This window comes from Nycticebus coucang, chromosome 12, assembly GCF_027406575.1.
Source record: "Nycticebus coucang isolate mNycCou1 chromosome 12, mNycCou1.pri, whole genome shotgun sequence".
NCBI lineage: Eukaryota > Metazoa > Chordata > Mammalia > Primates > Lorisidae > Nycticebus > Nycticebus coucang.
Window position 1 is genome coordinate 62,389,217 of NC_069791.1, and position 19,263 is coordinate 62,408,479.

General features: G+C 43.9%; 1 protein-coding gene and 1 pseudogene across 3 annotated transcripts in view; one reads left to right on the top strand and one right to left on the bottom strand.

Annotated features, from left to right (window-relative positions):
• C12H7orf50 (chromosome 12 C7orf50 homolog) overlaps nucleotides 1–19,263 on the bottom strand; it is a 145,255-nt gene that overhangs the window by 103,341 nt on the left and 22,651 nt on the right. The window lies entirely within an intron of this gene.
• On the top strand, nucleotides 2,813–4,398 carry LOC128561058 (COP9 signalosome complex subunit 3-like; annotated as a pseudogene).

Consider the following 19,263-nt stretch of genomic DNA (forward strand, 5'->3'; position numbering starts at 1 on the left):
TTTACTGTTTGCCACAAGAAAGCACTGTGTTTTCCCTCCACGTGCTGCTCTTAGCATCTGCCTGATGCCAGAGCCAGGCCTCAGCTGTCTTCATGTCACACAAGGAACACAGGGCACAGAGGGGTTGCCCCATTCCAGAAATAGCATGGGATGACTGGCCACAAGGCCAAGGAGAGTGGCAGAACCATGGGATGGGAGGAGCCAGGGTCCCCGAACCCTTACCTCTGACAGTGAGGTAGATTCGACCCCACCTACGGGATCTCAGTGTTCCCTAACTGATGCCTGTACCAGCACCTGCCATGCTCTCTGGAGGCACCTGCATGGTGACTGCAATGACCTGCACCCACATGGCTGGACCCTGTCTGGTTACCATCTCACAAAGTGCCTGGATTGAGGCGGCTGGACCAAAGTGCCTGGATTGAGGCGGCAGCTGTGCTGAGTCCTAAATCGTGTGCAGGGCCCTGTGAGGCCCACAAAGGCCCGCAGGAGGTAAGGACATCATTCAGACCAAACTTAACCATCCCGCCAGGGCCAGGGCTTCAACTTTTATTTATTAGCCTTTAAAAATATCACCTATCTGGATGTTATGGCACACAACAGCTACTGAGGAGTTTGGAGCGGGAGGATCCCTTGAACCCAGGAATTTGAGGTTGCTGAGCTATGATTGCGCCACTGCACTCCAGCCTAGGCCACAGAACAAGACCCTGTCTCTAAAATAAGTAAATAAGCAAAAATAAAAATATCACCTATGAGAACAAAAAGGAAAGCTCATCAGCACCTGGTAAGTCACTGGTCTCCAAGATATTCACATAAACCAACAGCCACACCTTCACAGTGACATCCAGGCTGGTATTTAGGCAATTGAAAGCACAGTCTTCCTCTGAGTTAATAAGAATGTACTCCTGAGAGAAGATAGTGTAGCTTATATGGAAAAAGGCCATCCTATGCCATTAAAAATCACCAAGAGAAAGTTTAAACTAGACACTGTTTATGGTCCTAACAGCAGGAGACGTGAGCTTTGTGCCTGGGAAAACCATCTTCAAAGCAACAACTGTTTTCCCAGCTGTGAATACTCCATCCTGGGAAATCTTTTCATACCATTACAAAAATAATTTTGAAAAGACTGTATAAATATGCAGCCTCATCTGTCCATTCTCATATTTCAGACCCCAAACTGAAGAAGTTTCTTGAGTACATTGTCTGATTAGCCAGTGACTAATATTCCTTATAAACCTCAGCGAATGTTATAATGAAATAAGTTCCTTTAAATAAATGTAGTGTCAAGTCACTTAACTGAGAATAATCAACTCAGAGGCTTCCTCTGAATAGTCAGGAAATGGAAATAATCTCAGTAGAACAAAGGGCAAATACAGGAAGCCTTAGACTTTCACATTCTCTATTTAATACATATTAATATAAACAATCTTATAAAAGAAAAATATTAAATGGTTATAATAAAGGAAGAAGATATCATAGCACTGGACAAAATTACTTTAGAAGGAATATGCACAAATCACAAATAAGCTCTTCGCACCTCTGGAGCAAATTTCCACTGTAAGCTTAAAATATCAAATTCGTACCATGATCAATAATTCCAAGATAGTGACTATATGACATACCCCTTCCATAGACAAGAAAAGGAAAAATAGCCACTAAAATAGAGATCTGGCTAGGAGACCCAGGTCCTGGCCTGGTTCTGCCACCAGCTGTGAGAATAGGTTTCTTGACACTGAGGGTGATAATTCCAGCCTCTGGCATCCCAAGGCAGGTGACCAACCTGGGCTTCTGTGACCCAGATGCCCCAGTAAGACACCAGCTCCCAACCTAGGTGGCCTGGCATCCCCTTGGCCCTTCAAAGTGTGGCCCCATCTCAAAAACAACAAAAGGACTACAGAACTAGATAAACTGGGAGAGTCTGGTCATTAGTTACCCCACACACTATGGCAACAAAGCTACTTGTGAAACCTGAGAACAGCTATGCTTTTCCAAATATCTGGGAAAAAATTAAAAATATGGTAAAATGTACCAAACATTTCTATTTCTAAACTTTTCCATGTTTTCTGTATTTTTCATAATGGTGTGTTTTATTTTTTGAAAGGAGGAAAGCTTTGTTTTAAAATGTTAGTTAAGGGCGGCGCCTGTGGCTCAGTGAGTAGGGCACCGGCCCCATATGCCGAGGGTGGCGGGTTCGGACCCAGCCCTGGCCAAACTGCAACAGAAAAATAGCCGGGCGTTGTGGCGGGCGCCTGTAGTCCCAGCTGCTCGGGAGGCTGAGGCAAGAGAATCGCATAAGCCCAAGAGTTAGAGGTTGCTGTGAGCCGTGTGACGCCACAGCACTCTACCCGAGGGCAGTACAGTGAGACTCTGTCTCTGCAAAAAAATAAATAAATAAATAATAAAATGTTAGTTAAAAATGATGTAAAAAGGCTGGGCAAGGTGGCTCACGCCTGTAATCCCAGACTTCTAGGAAGCCAAGGCAGGTGGACTGCTTGGGCTCAGGAGTTTGAGACCCAGCTGAGCTACAGGCAAGACCCCATCTCTACTAAAAGTAGAAAAACTAGCTGGGTGTTGTGGTGGGCAACTATAGTTCCAGCTACTCAGGAGGCTGAGGCAAGGGGATCTCTTGAGCCCAAGAGCCTGAGGTTGCTATGAGCTATGATGCCACAGCACTCTGCTCAGGGCTACTCTATTCTACCAGAGTGAGGCTCTGTCTTAAAAAAAAAAAAAAAAAAAAATGATGTTAAAAATGGCCATCTACAATGGCTGACTTCGTGTGAGCTGTTTGTGCAGCTCTGGCCACCTAGGGGGAAACATGGCGTCTGCCTTGGAGCAGTTTGTGAATAATGTCCGACAGCTCTCAGCCCAAGGGCAAACAAATAACACAGCTTTGTGAACTGATCAACAAGAGTGGGGAACTCCTTGCAAAGAACGTATCCCATCTGGAAACGGTGCTTGGGGCTCTAGATGTACAAGGACACTCCTTGGGCGTCCTTGCTGTTTTGTTTGTGAAGTTTTCTATGCCCAGTGTTCCTGACTTTGAAACATTATTCTCACAGGTTCAGCTGTTCATCAGTACTTGTAATGGGGAGCACATTCGATATGCAACAGACACTTTTGCTGGACTTTGCCATCAGCTAACAAATGCACTTGTGGAAAGAAAACAGCCCCTGCAAGGAACTGGCATCCGTAAGGAAGCCATAGACAAGATGCAGATGAACACAAACAGCTGACCTCAATCCATGCCGACCTCTGCCGGCTTTGTTTACTGGCCAAAGGCTTTAAGCCTGCTCTCCTGTATCTTGATGTGGATCTGATGGACATCTGTAAAGAGAATGGAGCCTACAATGCAAAGCACTCTTTTGGCCAGCGCTGGGTTTGAACCGGCCATCTCTGGTATATGGGGCCGGCACCCTACTCCTTGGCCACAGGCACCGCCTAATGTGAAGCACTTTTTATGTTACTACTATTATGGGGGGATGATCTATACTGGGCTGAAGAAATTTGAACAAGCACTCTTCTTTTATGAACCGGCTATAACTACTCCTGCCATGGCAGTCAGTCATATCATGTTGGAATCATATTAAGAAGTATATTTTAGTGTCTTTGATATTACTGGGAAAAGTACAACAGCTACCAAAATATACACCTCAAATTACAGGTAGATTCATTAAGCCTCTTAGCAATGCATACCAAGAGTTAGCACAAGTTTATTCAACTAATAACCCTTCAGAACTTCAAAACATGGTGAACAAGCACAGTGAAACTTTCACTCGTGATAACAACATGGGACTGGTGAAGCAATGCATGTCATCTCTTTATAAGAAGAATATTCAGGGTGGCACCTGTGGCTCAGTGAGTAGGGTGCTGGCCCCATATACTGAGGGTGGGGGGTTCAAACCCGGCCCCGACCAAACTGTAACAACAACAACAACAACAACAAAATAGCCGGGAACTGTGGCGGGCACCTGTAGTCCCAGCTACTCGGGAGGCTGAGGCAAGAGAATCGCCTAAGTCCAAGAGCTGGAGGTTGCTGTGAGCTGTGACACCACAGCACTCTACTATGGGTGATAAAGTGGGACTCTGTCTCTAAAAAAAAAAAAAAAAAGAAGAAGAAGAAGAAGAATTTTCAGAGGCTAACAAAGACTTTTTTAACTCTATCATTACAAGATATGGCAAGTTGTGTGCAGTTATCTGGACCTTAAGAGGTAGAAAAATATATTCTACACATGATAGAACATGGTGAGATTTTTGCAAGTATTAATCAGAAGAATGGTATGGTCAGTTTTCATGATAACTCTGAAAAATATAACCCAGCTATGCTTCATAACATTGATCATGCTGAAGTGCATAGAGCTGGATGAGAGGCTGAAGGCCATCTACAAATCAGATTTATGTTAAGAGTTCAATGGTCTCAGAAATACGAGTACATGCGAAAGGAACAGAAAGGAACACACAAAAAGAGAAAGCTGATGGCTGAAAGGGTAGTGTGAATGGATTATTTCTTTTTAAGCCTCCTTTTTTTTTTTTATAATTTCAAAGATACTTATTTAGTGAACAGAAAGGGCAAACCATTTCCAAGGCATGTGCTCTGTGTGTTTTATTTGAAGTAGTTGTTTTTATCATTCATCACCATTCCCAGACACTGACAGGTACAGCTACAATCATGTCAGAGGAGCTGCGTGCCACCTGGCCACAGAGCACTCAGCCTGTCCATGCTCTGCGAACAGATGCGGGGACTGGCAGTGATAGAATTCTTCATGTGGGAGACACTCCCACCACCTCACCAAAGGCAGGTAAGTGAGTGTCCAGGCGACAGAGGGCAATCCAGACTATAGGCAGAATGACAACCTCAGAAATGAGTCAGCACAGAAACCCTTCTGAGTGCCTACTGTGTTCTAGGCAGCAGCAGTGTGTAGGTCCAAAGACAGAGCACTGGGCAGTGAGGACAATGCTGTGGGAAGAAAGAACCAGAAAAGGGTCAAAAGTTGGGGGGGAAGGCACAGGTCAGCTGTGTGGTGAAGGGCCAAGATGTGGCAGGGAAAGAGTGTTCCAACCAACGTGAGCAAGATGGGAAAAGCCTCGGGAGAACAAGGACAGTCTCAGTGAAGGTGATGGAGGCTTGGGTAGAGTGGGAGAGTCTGATTCTAAATTTTTTTTTTTTTTTTTTTTTAGACAGAGTCTCACTTGCCCCAGGCTGGAGTGCTGTTAGCTCACAGCACCCTCAAACTCTTTGACTCAAGCAATCCTCCGCCTCAGCCCAGGCACCTTAATGCCTGGCTAATTTTTCTATTTTTAGTAAAGATGAGATTGTGCTCTTTCTCAGGCTGATCTCAAACTCCTGACCTCAAAAAAATCCTCCCACCTCTGCCTCCCAAGTAGCTGGGACTACAGATGCAAACCAGCTAATTTTTCTTTATTTTTTTGTAGAAACAAGGTCTTGCTATGTTGCCCAGGCTGGTCGTAAACTCCTGGCCTCAAACATTCCTTTCACATTGGCCTCCCAAAATACCTGGTTTCAGATATATTTTAAAGGCAGAGAAGACAGAACTTACTGGAAGTGAGCCTTTCTTACAGCAAGAAAAGGACTCAGAAGACACCCATGTTGGGGCAGGGGAGCCCATAACTACACAGCGCCCAAGAGGCAGCTGGTGTGGAATCCAGGTCAGTGGGACCCTTCCCTCCCTTCTGCCTTGGCAACAAAGGGCAACTACACTGAGTGACAATGACCAGGAAACCAGAACACCCACACACCCATCCCACAAAGGTAAAGAGCCCAAATGAGGGATCCTGGTTGGAACTAAACCAGGTCACACAAGAAGAACACTCAGGAGCTCAGTGCCAGTCTCCCCTCCCTCTGCCACCTGTGCAACATCAGCTATCTGGGGAAGGACGTTCCAATCGTTCTCTGTTACTGGGGCTTTAAAGAGAGGAAAATGGCAAGGAGAAGAACCGCATGGTGTGCGTGTGCCTTCAGAGTGAGGTTCATATCCCCTCAGTCTGCAACCCAGTGTCTTCTCAGCATAGAGACCACTGAGCAGTGAAAGGGCTAGAGCACTGTGACTGTCTCATGCATAAAGTGCACACCGCACTTTGTGGGTAAGGGAGTATGATCCCATCAAAGGAAAAGAAAGAAAATTATGCTCGGCGCCCATAGCTCAGCAGCTAGGGCATTGGCCATATACACCGGGGCTGGTGGGCTCGAACCCAGCCCAGGCCTACTAAACAACGACAACTACAACAAAACAGAGCTGGGCATTGTGGCAGGCGCCTGTAGTCCCAGCTACTTGGGAGGCTAAGGCAAGAGAATCACTTAAGCCCAAGAGTTTGAGGTTGCTGTGAGCTGTGATACCACAGTATTCTACCAAAGGCAACATAATGAGACTCTGTCTCAAAAAAAAGAAAAAAAAAAAAAGAAAGAAAATTACTATCCTCCAGGAACCTACCACAAAGATGCCAGGGACAGTACAGAACTACTTACATGTATGATTTTGCTTGTCTTAGCACAACCCAGTGACGCTGGTGGCATCTTCCTTGGTTTATAGAGAATAAAACTGCAGGATTAAGTCCTCATCTTCAAATGGGCTGTTTTTTCCATGACACCACACTACCTGCTGAAGAGCACACTTGGGACAGAACTACTAGACATGTCTCCTATTGTGAAAACCTTATGAAAACTAGGTATTCACTCCTCAAAAATGCACCAATATGACATTTAATTGGCAAGGTCTTCTCCAAACACCATCAGCAGCCTAGAGGGAAGAAACCTATCCTCAGGTTTGATGTGAAAAACACTGAGCTTCCTGCCCCCTTGGACTGTTCATCGGCAGGGCCTGGCAAAGGAACACTCAATTCCACTCTTAGGCCTCTGACAAAGATACTGTATGATCTTTTTATTTCCGTGATATGCTTTACAGAATTCTCATGGAAAAAAGATAAAAAAATCTTGTGGTTATGAGGTGCTTAACAATGAGGATACTTCTCAGAAATGCCAATCAAATCTGAGCACACTTACGCAAACCTACATGGCACAGCCTATAATACACCCAGGCTACAGTATATAGACTGTTGCTCCCAGGCTGCAAAGCTGTACAGTATGTTACTCTGCTCAATGCTGTAGACACTGTAACACAACGCAACCCATTTTTGTGTCTAAACATACCTAAACAGAAAAGGTAGAGTAAAAAATAAAGTGTTACGATCTTATGGGACCACCGCTTCATATGCAGCCCAATAGTTATGCAGCATGTAACTGTATTTTGTTTTTCATTTTTTTCCCTCAGCTCAGTTTTCCTCTTAAAAAACAAAACAAAACATAGAAACATACTCTATGCTTAGTTAAAATTTCTCAACACCTGAAAACTCCAGAAACCATTACATCAGCATCAAAATGGTCCTTTTTCCATTAAACGCATCTCCCACCCCAGCTTTAGATGACCAATCTTTCACAATGTGCTATGATCTGTAAAAATGCCACCAACAAGCTAACTTGTCCCCTTGCATCTGATGCATTCCCCCCCCCCCATCACCCCATGCTGAAGACTAAAAACATTCCTTTCATATCAGTGCACCTTTCTTAGGAGGCTAGATTCTTTTTTTTTTTTTTTTTGACACACAGCCTCAAGTTGTCACCCTGGGTGAGTGTTGTGGCATCACAGCTCACAGCAACCTCCAACTCCTGGGCGATTCTGCCTCCGTCTCCCAAGTAGCTGGGACTACAGGTGCCCGCCACAACACCCGGCTATTTTTTTGATTGCAGCGTCATTGTTGTTTGGTGGGCCCAGGCTGGATTTGAACCCGCCAGCTCAGGGTATGTGGCTGGTGCCTTAGCCACTTGAGCCAGGAGCTAAGATTCTTTCTTCTATCCATCCACCAACTTCTCCTTAGAAGTCCATCTTCACTAGCTCCAAAGAGCTGGGCAGTCAGAGGTGGGACAAGTGCTCCTCTGCTGAGAGCAGGAAGAAGCCTTCAGACAGGCACCTTCTCGTACCTTCTCTTTCCTTCTCAGCCAATCAGCCTCTCCTATCTGGCAGCTTTTAAGATTTACTCTTTCTTTTTTGATATTTTGCTATTTCATTCAATGTGTCTAGGTGTGATTTGGTTTATTTATTCTGAACTGGATGTTTCTTCAACATACACACAGTCTATCATTTGATTTCACAAGTTTCTCAGGTTTTAATTCCAGGCCCATATTTCAATACAGGACCTTCGAGTATTTCAATACAATACCTTTTCAATTCTACCTATTCATTTCTCAAGTTGGCCCTCCAAATACCTTCGAGATTTAAAGTCTTTCAGATTTTCTATGACTTGCGGCTCTTGTGAATTCTGTCATCTGTTTTACTTGCCAGTGTTGATGATGGTTCTCTTCCTCCATGGATGGTCCTTTTCTATGGCAGAAGTTTTTTTTTTTTTAGACAGTTTCACTCTATTTCCAGGGTTAGCGTGCCACGTGGCATCAGGCTTGCTCACAGCAACCTCAAACTCCTGGGTTCAAGTGATTCTTCTGCTTCAGCCTCCAAAGTAGCTGGGACCACAGGCACCCACCCACAAGGCCTGCTAATTTTTCCATATTTAATAGAGAAAAGGCCTTGCTCTTGCTAAGGCTAGTCTTGAATTCCTGAGCACAAGGGATCCTCCTGCCTCAGCCTCCCCCAGATGCTAGAATTACAGGCATGAGCCACTGCATCTGACCTGGTTGAAAGAGCTGTTCTCCTTGGGAGTCCCTATAGGTTAGTTTTGCGTTTGTCTTTGCTACAGAGTCCATGAATTTCACCTGTCCAAACAAGTGTATGTGTTAATTTCTCAACTGGGGGCTCCCATGTTATGAAGATAGGGTACACTTGGGTCTAGTCCTGATACACAGCCTTGGGATTTTGATTCTATGTGAATGACTTTCCCTCTATGGGGGCCAGTAAACAGGATTTTGTAATTCACATTTTGAAGACAAGTGGCTCCTGGTTTTAGAAGAGGAGCACCATTCCACAACCGGCCATGTGAGAGTCTGAAATCACCTCCAACTGCCACAGCATCAGCCCCTGTAGTGCACATCCACGTGCACCTTTGGGGCCATCCAGCTTCCACTTCACTCACCAGTCTGGGTTTTGAGTCTCTTCTTTATCATCTGCTTTAGAGATAATATGTTAAATAATATCGCTATTATGTTTTTCCAGAATTTTTATGGGTCTGAAGAAGCAGAAGGGAATGTTTCCCACGTCAATCAATCCACCATACTGACAGTTCTTCTTTTTCTTTTTGAGACAGAGTCTCACTATGTCACACTGGGTAGAGTCCCGTGGCATCACAGCTCACAGCAACCTCAAACTCCTGGGCCTAAGTGATTCTCCTGCCTCAGCCTCCCAAGTAGCTGGGACTACCAGTGCCCGCCTCAACACCTGTCCATTTTTTGGTTGTAGTTGTCATTGTTGTTTGGTAGGCCCAGACTGGATTCGAACCCACCAGCTCCATTGTATGTGGCTGGCGCCCTAGCTGCTGAGCAATAGACACCAAGCCTGACGGTTCTTTATATCTGCACTATTTCATCTTTTATAATGAGCATGTATTTGTTACTTTAAAATATTTTACTCTAAAAGAAGGAAGACTCTTCAAGTGACCTTTGCTCCAAGAGGCTAAAAGCCACGCATGAGCCTAAAGCTCCCTTAGGAACCCAGCACATGTAAGGCCTTCTCTGCCAATTCCCGCTGGTTATCAACAGCACACACGGTACCCTTATACCTCATGCTCTCAAAGATTACAATTTAACCCACCATTTAACTTCCAGCTCAGCATTTATCTCACAACAACACTGCAGTGTAGTTTTCAGGTATGAAAACTGAGAGAATTAAAATGACCTGTGACAGTCACACAGTTGTGAAATACAGGGCCTAGACTGGCCCTGAGGACTACTGTCTGCTCGCTGTGCTCTAAATCAGAACCAGCTCCCTGATTCCTAGGTGCAACTGCAGCTCTAGGCTCAGAGTTGTGACTTTTGATCCAGATGCCAGCAAAGACATCCCTCTCTCTACCAGGCAACTGCTTCCCTCCTCATTCACATGAAGCTGACTAACCACATCCATTCTCTCCACAAGTGCCACTGAGAATGACATATTACCAAGCTCTGTCCTGGGTCTGAGACTACGACAGTCAGCTGCTATGACAGGTAGAGAGAATGTAAACAGCAAATACAACCCAGCATGTATGTGCTGACATCTTTTTCCTGGTCCTCAGCATCCGAGTAGGATACTGAGCAAAATAAACAACCAAGCACAGAGACAAGCTGAGATGCTCAAAGACTCTTAGAAAACAAGAAAGAACTCAAGGATTGGGTCAAATATTTAGTCGTGGAGGGAATGCCACCAAAGAATGGCCATGGCTATTCCCTCACAGCTATTCCGAGCTTCCCATTAAAATGCCTTTGAAGACACTAGAAGTAAAAAAACAAACACACACACACATACACACAACACTAGCTAAATAATTTGTTGCCAAAATCAGGGAGGAACTTCCCCAAACTACAGGGGAAATGGAATAGGACTTTCTATCTTCATAAGGCAGCTCATGAAAGGAAAATTTGCCTGAGGATAGTACCTGGCCCTCTCCCAGTGTTTGCTAGCTCCTCTCAGAGCCTCTCATAGCTAACAGCAAATCGAAAAGCTGTCCCTCAACCAAAAAGCTGTCCCTCAGCAAGGAGGGCACTCTGCTGCACCTCCCCCCACCTCCTTCCTGGACTCCTATGGGGAGAAGATCAGGAGTGGGTGCCAGGGTCTGGGGAGACGCGCAGTGGGCTGCATCCTGAGAAAGCGGCCTCTGCACACAGCTGAGAAGCAGCGCAGAGCCAGGGCAGAATGCAGCAACAGCATGGCAGGGTGGGGGCGCTGTCCTTTTCTGGCAAAAGCCATAGACACAAACAGTACAACTAGAAAAACATGTCACCTACAAAGGAAAGACGAAGGGCTCTTAGTATCAAAAGCATATTTTCAAATCAATATACAGAAGACAAACTTTGAAAAAGAACTGGTGAAAAACATACAGGCAATTCCCAAAAGAAAAACAAATGACCAACATGTATATGGAAAATGACCATACACAGCAGTAATCAAAGACCTTGAAATCAGACCAATCATGAATTATTATTTTCTCTCTGTTACACTGGAAAACATGGGGGAAAAAAACGATAGCATCCAGGGTTGATGGAGGGCAGGGAACAAGCTCTCTGATAAGTCAGTCCTCCCGTAATGTCATTGATGGGATATTCTTTGAAACTACAAGTTTGGACAACGAAATCAATTTTTTTTCTTGCCAATGATAACAAAACAGCATTGAATGAAATGACATTGAACAAAACAACATCATTGCACTTGAGTCCCAGTTTCCAGGAACCTCTTGATGACACTGAGGACTTATGGAAAAAAAAATATACCAACTGCAAAAATATGAAGGATACACAGGTAGTCATATTAACTGTAGTGTTATCTCGAGGTGGTAAAATCAGTCTTTCTGGTTTCCTCTGTAAATTTTTCTGTATTTTCTTTTTTTTACATTGATCATGTATAACCTAGGAAAAATAATAAACAATACTTTTTAAAATATTATATTTTGCTAAGTCATTTTCTGTTGACCACAAGGAAGTAATAATGACAAACATCTCCCTAACTGACCATAGCAGCAAATAAGCATTAGACACTGACATTGAGTACAGCTGGGTTTTTTGGGACACAGATCCTGTTTTCTTTGGCCCACAGTAAGGACCGTCAGATCTCTGCAGCAGTGAAGAAAGCTGGTGAGGCTCCAATTTTTCCACAGTCCTTCAGAACTGACAAACAGCCTGAGAAAACCCGTCTTAGAGATTAAGAGGTTTACATGATTATGCAGGCACTGGCAAAGAGTACAAAGAATACTGGCCTGCTAACAGATATTCTGTCCTGCGGCCCCCTCCACCTGTTCAATGTGATGGTGCCTAGGGACGGCTAGGTGGCTACCTCCAAAACACTTCAGGAGAAAGAGAGAAGAGTGTCACATACAAACAGGGCAAACAAGGACTACATCAAACAGTTGGATGCCCCAACATGAAGCCAAGAAAACCCCCTAGTGCCAGGCCACAGCAGTTTCTAGAATGGGTAAGGCCAATAGCAAATATCACCAAAACCCTGAAAAAGCAAAAGCGTGTCCAGTCCCTCCTCTCCCAATTCCTAGGACAACATTTAACTTTCCTCTTTAAGACGCAAGCACATGATCCAAATGGCTAAAATACAAACTATGGCAACATCAAGTGCTGATGTGCATACAGAGAAACTGGAGCTCCTTGTGTGGCATGGTGGGAATGTAAACTGGTACAGCTACTCTGGAAAAGCATTTGGCAGTTTGTTTGTTTGTTTGTTTCTTTTTTTCTTTTTGAGACAGAGTCTCAGTATGTTGCCCTAGGTAGAGTGCTGTGGTGACATAGTTCACAGCAACCTCAAACTCTTGGGCTCAAGCGATTCTCTTGCCTCAGCCTCCCAAGCAGCTGGGACTATAGGTGCCCACCACAATGCCTGGCTATTTTTAGAGACAAGGTCTCTCTCTGGCTCAGGCTGGTCTTGAACTTGTGAGCTCAGGCAATCCACCCACCTCAGACTCCCAGAGTATTAGGATTACAGGCGTGAGCTACTGCACCTGGCCCATTTGGCAAGTTTCCCAAAAAACTAAACATCCATGTACCCATATGACCCAGCAATTAAATTATACCCTTGGGTGTTTACCCTAGAGAAATGAAAACTTACATTCATGAATATTTATAGCAGTTTTATTCACAAAAGCAAAAATCTAGAAGCGCCCCAATGTCCCCATTCAATGGATGAGTGAAAGGCTGTACAGAGGCAGCACCAGGGAGCCACGTGGGGGTCCATAAATCTCCACGTGATGTAACTGCATGGGAACCCATGCACACACACACGTGCACACACAGCCTGTCAGGTCTGAGTGAGTTCTGTAGGCTGTGATGATGTCCTTATTTTGACATGCTGTGTGTGACACAGGTATTATCATTGGGGGAAACTGGGCAAAGACTACACAGAGCCTCCCTGGACTTTTTCTTTCAACTTCCTATGAACCTACAATTATTAATATTTCAAACACAAATTTTCTTTAAGAGAAAATAAAAGTGAGCGTCTGATGGCACAGTCCTTGCTAAGCCCTCTGCCTTCAAGCTGCCATGCAGTGGCCTATGCACTGAATGCCTGAAAGCCCAGCTGTCCCCAGAGGGGCAGCTCTCCCCACTCTGCAGCCCCAGCACTCAGCCCGACACTCAGAATGTGGTGAGTGTGGCTGGTGTGTGGCCCGTGTCGGCCACACTGAGAAGACTGTGAGCACCACCAGATGTTCCTGATGGGTGTGCTCGCCCTGGAGGATGCAAAGCACGGGGAGTCAGTCTTGGAGAGCTGGACTCAGAGGCCACCAACTCCACATCCCACTCACAGCAAACCTTTACAGTGCATCCCTTAAAACACCCTTCCTGTCTCAGCTTGCGCATTTCCTTTCATCAGGCAGTTCCAATTTTTTTTAAGTTCTTCTTCACCCCAGACCAGTGTCTCCCTCCCTGTGATTCCCACTCATGGCACCATTTCTGACTCACACAGAAGGCAGTGCACCAGCTCTGTGGTGGAGGCAGCCTCAGAGAGTAAAGGCTGCTTCAGGACTTGCTGTATCCCAACCACTCCATTCTGTCTCCACACATACAGTGAGCAGCAAAAAGCCAAGCTTAACCCCTAGCAAGCCCTCCAGCTCTCTGTCCTCTAGCACCACCAGCCTTCCAAACTGTGACAAGGTTCCCTCTGGGACTTCCAGTGAGGGTTTCTTTGTCCCACCCCGAGACAGCAGAGCTGAGACCAGTGAGCCACAGAGCAGAAGGGCCCATGCTCAGGCTCTGGGCCCCAGAAGCCTGTCTCCTGGAGGAAAGCAAAGAAGGGGGAGGCCCACCTCAGGAAGAGGCCAAACCTTAGCACAAATCTCCTGATGGTTCACCTTCCCATCGATGTAGACTAATTTTATATTGCAAACTAAATGGTCTCTTGTTGCTCACAGATGCCTATTCTTTTCCTAATTAGTCCTCTGTGCAGTGGTGCCCATGGCAACCTTTCCCATTGTAGGCATGACACAGCCCTCATTATTTCCCACAATAAGCCCAGAGTTCTGCCAACCTTCCCAGGCGCAGCCAGATTGTTAAAGCCACTGGCCCAGATAAGGGCCTGGCTGCCCTTTACTCAATGCGCCACCACTAGGCTTCTTTTCATACTGTGGGACCTAAGAACCTGAGGCAAGAAGATCAGCTGCCTGGATGCCAAGAACTGTCAGGGAAAGGGCTGCTCCGCTGCAAGGGAATGAAGTGGGCATAAGGCTATGGGGTAGTGGCCTCATCTCTTACCAGCAGGAGAGCCTGGGGAATTTCCACTTCTGGCTTTGTTGGGCTAGGGAGACGAAGGGAATGCAAACTATGGCCCCTTGGCCAAATCCCATCTGCCAGCCTATTTTGGTAAATGGGCTCTCATGTAGACACAGCTAGGCCCACTGGGTTGCTCTACACCCCAATGGCAGCACTCCATGGCTGTGGCAAAGAACAGGGTCCCAGAGCCCAGACTTGACAAAAAAAACTTGCCAAACCCCAACTGAGACCAACTCCCTGATAAGCAGGAAAAGAGATGGTAACAAAAAAAATCACCAAAATATTAAAATAAACCATTTTCATGGTTTTCATGACAAAAGAGTAATAAGGCCCAAACTAAGGCATGAGTTGGGACCCAGAGATACAGGGTGACATGGAAGCCTGTTGCTCTGTCTGGAGCAACTCCCAGGTGCCTGAAAGTCTGGCCACTGGTTTTGGCAGCCTCCCAGGACAAGGAGATGGAAATCAAAGCCCAACCTGCCCAACCTGCGTGGTAGAGAGTCTAGCAGGAGAGCTGCCCCACACCGAGCAGCTGTTTACTACTGGGTGCACTTGGGAAGAAACCACTCTAACTCTCCTCAGCCTTTCCAACAGTGTCATAAGCACCAAATGCCCTGTATTAAATCCCCTTCTGCTTGAAATACCTAGTTTCTGATTTGCTTTTGTGTATGCTGTGTGTGTGCACATATAAATGTCTTATACTAAGGCTGAAGTCAGAAAATTTTGAAAGCTAATGCGTTGGTGGGAAACACTTCAAAGTCTCTTGTTTCTTAAGAAATATTCATCTTTTGAGACAAATAAGATCCAGAACAATATACTTGATTTTCTAATACATCTTGACTGGTTTTTTAGGAGGAGTGGGGGTTTCTTTCTTGGGGTGGAGAAACTGCTTGATTTTAATTATGCTTAGATGTTGAATTTTACCAAATGCTCCTAAGGCATTTACTGAGATGAGAAACCACCACAGACATTGCCACTTCCCCTAGGCTCACCTTCACACTGATCCAAAAGCTCTCTGCTATTTAAGGGACATGAGAAGAAACCAGTGGGAACCATGAGTTACTTCCAAGGTCAGAACTCACATTGAGTTTTCTCACCCACAGTGACTGATGCAACCAACACATTAAGCAATATGGTTACTTGGTATCAGTAAAATTTCACATACCTGCATTTTTGCTCCAAGTTATAAACTGCAGAAGCCAGTACAAATGGCCACAAACAGGAAGACACCCTGCAGCTCCCTAATCCCTACCCCATCCCACACAATAAAAAGTCTTCCTTTATAAAACAACAGAACTTTTTGAGCAGTTTATTAGAATCTATCCAAAAAAAGGAAATAACAATAACACTCGCATAACCTATTATATATTCAAGCATATGTTAATGTTCCATTAAATAAAACCTCTATTTTTAGCAGCAAAAAAACACAATTTTAAATATGTATTTGCTGAACAAGTTAAACACCCAGACCTGATCTCTGTGAGGTGCTCTGAGTTTCATCAATTACAGAAGAGTTGGGTTAAGGGTCCAACAACATGAGAAAAAAGGGAAGAGAAGAGTAACTGAAAGGTTGGCCAGGCCAAGAACATGACTTGAGAAAGAAACCTGGGGAACAAAGAATTTGCCCAGGGCAGCAGGGGCATACCACATGGCTGAGTTAGAACTGGAGAGAAGGCCAGAGCTGATAACCAAAAGCCCCCAACACTTCCCCTACACACAACATTACGACAGCTTCTTACAGGCCAACTTTTACCACCAACCTGCCTATGAATGTTATGTTACTCAAAATGCAAACGAAGTCTATCCTTGTTTGCAAGTGAACCTTGTCATCAAAACAGAGAAAAGCACAAAATGTTTCTTTTAGAATTCAACGGAAACCAAAACAAGAAAACCACAGTACAATCTAGCTTAGCCAGCAATAATTAAAAACACCAGGTTGGTGTTCCCCCAGAAATTCAAATGTAGTCCTGCCTTGAAAAATGTGACTTAGGCTCAGCACCTGTAGCACAGTGGTTACGGTGCCAGCCACATAAACCAAGGGTGGTTTTCGAACACGGTCCGGGCAACAACTGCAACACTAAAAATAAAAAAATAAAAATAGCTGGGCATTGCAGTGGGCACCTGTAGTCCCAGTTACTTGGGAGGCTGAGGCAAAAGAATCACTTAAGTCCAAGAGTTTGAGGTTGCTGTGAGCTGTGATGCCACAGCTCTCTACCAAGGGTGACATAGTGAGACTCTGGCTCAAAAAAAAAGAAAGAAAAATGTGAATTACATTAGCTTATTTAAGCATCATCACCTCTGACTTACAGTACCATCTCAAAAGTCTTATCCATTGCTAAAAGAAAAACAAGGCATAAATATTAAATAAAGATAAATTTGTCACTATTTGCAGACATTACCATTTACCTTAAAAATCTAATCCAAGAGAACCAATTGACAAAATAATAGAATTCAAAAGTTCAGGATGACTGTCAGATATAAGATCAATATCCAAATATCAATCGATTTCCTACACACCAGCAATAACCACTAAAATACACCAAAGAAAAAAGGAAAAAAAAAAAAAGATCCTAAAATATCTAGGAATAATTCTCACAAAAACCAGGCAAGACCTCCACAGGGAACATCATAAGATTTTCCTGAATGATACAAAGGACAACATATACAAATCATAATATAATTTCATGAAATTTAAAACCAATTAAAATTCATACAAATAAAAAATACATGACAAAGACCAAAAACACTGGCCAAAACAAGCAATGAAGAGATATTTATTTCACTAGATACTAATAACATATTTTAAAAAGCCTATAAAGTACTGGGCAAGCACAATGGCTCACACCTCTAATCCCAACACTTTGGGAGGCCAAGGCAGGAGGATTGCTTGAGATCAGGAGTTCAAGACCAATTTGGGCAACACAGCGAGGCCCCATGAAGAGAAGAGAAAGAGAGGAGAGGGGAGGGGAGGGGAAGAGAAGAGAGGAAAGGAGAAAAAAAATAGCCAGGTGCATCTATAGTCCCAGCTACCGAGGAAGCTGAGGTAGCAGGGTCCCTTCAGCCTTGAGTTCGAGGCTGCCCTTAGCTTTGATGATGCCACTGCACTGTAGCCTGGGCAACAGAGTAAGACTGTGTCTCAAAAAGAAAATAAAAACAAAACAAACAAACAAACAAAAAAAACCTAAAGTATTTAATGGTATAGTAAGACCTAGCTAAATAAATTATGGCATAACAAGATAATGGAATATTATGAGCATCTTAAAAAGAATAAGGTATTCCAACCATGATTCTAAGACAACTCAAATGGGGAAAGAACAATCTTTTCAGCAAATGGTGCTGGGATAACTGAATACTTATCTGCAAAAAAGTAAAATTTGGATTCCCTACACCTCACACCATACTTGAAAATTAACTCAAATGGACAGAAAAATTAAATGTAAAAGTTAAAATGATAAAACTCTTAGAAAAAAATATGTGTAAATCTTCATAACCTTGAATTTGGCAATGGATTCTTAGATATGACAACAAAACCACAGGCAATAAGAGAAAAAAAAAGATAAAATGGACTTCATCAAAATTAAAAACTTTTGTGCTTCACAGGATACCATCAAGAATTACCATTTACCTTAAAAATCCAGTCCAAGAGAACCAATTGACAAAAGAAGAACCAGTTGGCAAAAAAGGAACCAACAGAATGGGAGAACATATCTGTAGATCACACATTTGATAAAAGAATTGTACCTAGAATTTATAAAGAACTCTTATAACTCAACATTAAAGGGATAAAATAACCATTTTTATGTGGACAAAGGGTTTAAAAAGATACTTCCCACCCAAAAATATACAAATATACAAATATACAAATAAGCACATGAAAAGATGCTCTACTGTCATTAGTCATTGGGGAAATACAAATCAAAATCACAATGAGATACCATTTCACACACACAATAGGACACCTAGAACCAAAAAGTCATAACAATGTTGGCAAAGACAGGGAAAGTGGATTCTTACACAGCGCAGATGGCGAGGACAAGCAGAAAGTGACCCTTACACAGCGCTGTGGAGGATACACAGCGCTGTGGAGGATACATGGCGCAGGTGGGAATGGACGACAGCACAGCTGCTTGAACAATCTGATGGCTCTGCAAAAACTTAAACAGAGAACCACGGTAAGACCCTACAATTTTCCTCCTTAGGTATATAACCAAAGTAATTAAACAAGTATTCAAGCAAAAACTGCCATACAAATGTTTACAGAAGCACTGTTCACAACAGCCAAAAGGTAGAAACAACCCAAAGACCCACCAAACTGATGATTAAACAAAAAACAGTATATTCCCACAAAGAAATAGCAGTTGTTTGACATATTCATCACTTGAGGCTTCCCTGCTGAAATCAGGTCTCCACTCAAATTCTGGGGACTTAACTCAGTTCACCAGACTGTGCTGAGTTCCATCACATGTTAGAAGTGCTTATTTACCTTTGAACATCATAATAGCCATTTTAATTTTTAAAAACACTAAATCTCTTAGTGACCAGCATGTTAAAAAACTGAACTCCCTGAAAAGGATACATGACTCCTCCCCTCCCCTCTCCTTCTTTCTGCTTACAAAATTTCTCTTCCTTTGAAATAACACACACATCCTAGCACTCTGGGAGGACGAGGCAGGTAGATCGCTTGAGCTCAGGAGTTCAAGACCAGCTGAGCGAGAATGAGACCCCATCTCTACCAAAAAATAGGAAAAAAAAGAAAAATAGCCATGTATCATGGCCCATGCCTATAGTCCCAGCTATTTGGGAGGCTGACGCAAGAGGATCTCTTGAGCCCAAGAGTTTGAGGTTGCTAT